Source organism: Kogia breviceps, chromosome 10 (genome assembly GCF_026419965.1).
Source record: "Kogia breviceps isolate mKogBre1 chromosome 10, mKogBre1 haplotype 1, whole genome shotgun sequence".
Lineage (NCBI taxonomy): Eukaryota > Metazoa > Chordata > Mammalia > Artiodactyla > Physeteridae > Kogia > Kogia breviceps.
The window spans coordinates 88,032,537-88,035,216 of NC_081319.1; the positions used below are offsets into that span (position 1 = coordinate 88,032,537).

General features: G+C 43.4%; 1 pseudogene; it reads left to right on the forward strand.

The window, feature by feature from the left end:
* Window positions 1-762: 762 nt before the first annotated feature.
* Window positions 763-2,234, forward strand: LOC131764414 (T-complex protein 1 subunit delta pseudogene; annotated as a pseudogene).
* Window positions 2,235-2,680: the final 446 nt, after the last annotated feature.

The following is a 2,680-nucleotide window of genomic DNA, read 5'->3' on the forward strand; positions in this document are numbered from 1 at the left end:
AAACCCTAAACTAATTCTAATTGTGCATCAAATTGCTAATGTAACCACATAGAGAAAAGAATTAATTCAAGTACGTTTTGAACATAGTACTCCGCGCACTCTTAGTGGGATGTATTCAAAGGACAAAAAATTTCAAAGAAAACTTGAACTTTGCTTATTAGGAATCTATGTTGACTTCATGATAAGCAGTCAGTCAGATCTCCCAAGTTAAAGTAAATACCAGGACAACAGAATTCTTCCTGAAATAACTTGCTTAGATTCAGTTTCAGAATGTTAATAACCTTATTCACAATAATTTACCAGACAGTATTCATGGTATATAGTTCCAGGAAGAATTTTTTTTACTACCCACTAGGTGGCAGTGCTCTCTAATCTAATTAAAAGCAGAACTTGAATTGGAAAGACTCATCTTAGCAATCTATATGCTACGTTGATTTTCTCACCTATCGAGCAAACTAGATTTTCATTAATATCTGTGCAAAGTAATGTTCTTCAGAATTTTAACAACCATAAAAATAGATCCGAGTCCCGGGCCAGCCGGAATCCGCGTCCATCCGTCCTTCCAGAGCTCGCGCAGACCCGTCCAAGCTTGCCACGCCAGAGAACGTAGCCCCCAGGAGCGGGCCGCCTGCCGGGACTGCCGGCGGCCGCGGGAGGAGCGCCTATCAGGACCGCGATAAGCCGGCCCAGATCCGCTTCAGCAACATCTCCGCGGCCAAAGCCGTTGCTGATGCCATTAGAACAAGCCTTGGACCGAAAGGAATGGATAAAGTGATTCAAGATGGAAAAGGTGATGTGACCATTACAAATGACGGTGCGACCGTTTCTGAAACAAATGCAGGTGTTACATCCAGCAGCCAGAACGCTGGTGGAGCTGTCTGAGGCTCAGGATATAGAGGCGGGAGATGGCACGACATCAGTGGTCATTATTGCTGGCTCTCTCTTGGCTTCGTGTACCAAGCTTCTTCAGAAAGGGATTCATCCCACCATCATTTCTGAGTCGTTCCAGAAGGCTTTGGAAAAGGGTGTTGAAATCTTGACTGGCATGTCTCGACCTGTGGAACTGAGTGACAGAGAAACTTTGTTAAATAGTGCAGCCACTTCATTGAACTCAAAGGTTGTCTCTCAATATCCAAGTCTCCTTTCTCCGGTGACTGTAAACGCAGTGATGAAAGTGATTGACCCAGCCACAGCTACTAGTGTGGATCTCAGAGATGTTAACATAGTTAAGAAACTTGGTGGGACAATTGATGACTGTGAGTTGGTGTAAGGTCTGGTTCTTACTGAAAAGGTGGCAAATTCTGGCATAAACAGGGTTGGAAAGGCTAAGATTGGGCTTATTCAGTTCTGCTTATCTGCTCCCCAAACAGATATGGACAATCAAATAGTAGTTTCTGACTACGTCCAGATGGACCGAGTGCTTCTAGAGGAGAGAGCCTGTATTCTAAATTTAGTGAAGCAAATCAAGAAAACAGGATGTAGTGTTCTGCTAATACAGAAGTCTATTCTAAGAGATGCTCTTAGTGATCTTGCATTACATTTCCTGAACAAAATGAAGATTATGGTGGTTAAGGATATTGAAAGAGAAGACATTGAATTCATTTGTAAGACTACTGGAACCAAACCAGTTGCTCACGTTGACCAGTTCACTGCTGACATGCTGGGATCGGCTGAGTTAGCTGAGGAGGTCAGCTTAAATGGTTCTGGCAAACTGACCAAGATTACAAGCTGTGCAAGCCCTGGAAAAACAGTTACAATCGTTGTTCGTGGTTCTGACACATTGGCGATTGAAGAAGCTGAGCGTTCCATTCATGATGCCCTATGTGTTATTCGCTGTTTAGTGAAGAAGAGGGCTCTTATTGCAGCAGGTGGTGCTCCAGAAATAGAGTTGGCCTGGCTGTTAACTGAATACTCGCGAACACTGAGTGGTATGGAATCCTAGTGCGTTCGTGCTTTTGCAGATGCTATGGAGGTCATTCCATCTACACTAGCTGAAAATGCTGTCCTGAGTCCCATTCCTACAGTAACAGAACTAAGAAACAGGCACGCCCGAGGAGAACAAACTACAGGCATTAATGTCCAAAAGGGTGGTATTTCCAACATGCTGGAGGAACTGGCTGTCCAGCCTCTGTGGGTTTCTGTCAGTGCACTGACTCTAGCAACTGAAACTGCCCAGAGCATTCTGAAAAGTGATGATGTGGTAAACAGTCGGTAACGGATAACACTGGCTGACGGACACCGTCATGGCCACTAATAGTGCAACTGGAGTGCAAGAGCACCTTGGCGTTCCTTGTTGTTTGGAAGATTGTTTCACTTACGAATTTCTGGGCCTGGTCTTCCAGCTGGCATTTGCTTCAAATTGTATTGACACAGTTTGATGAAAACATTAAAAATACGGTTTCAAAGGGCAGATTTAAAAAAAAAAAAAAAGATCCTCTTTCCCCATACATGGGCTATATTAAATCAAATTCAGAATCACTGGATTGGTGGGGACTTCCAGAAGTCAGCTAGTCCCTTTACCTACCTTCAAACAGAATAACCTTCTGACTCATTATCTTTTCTCTGCCTGGGAAATAGGACAGTTCTCAAAGTTCTGTTCCAACATTTAGCATAAAGTCAAGTGGTTCACTTATTTCTTCATTCATTCCTCATAAGGCAAACAATTTCTGAGCAATTACCA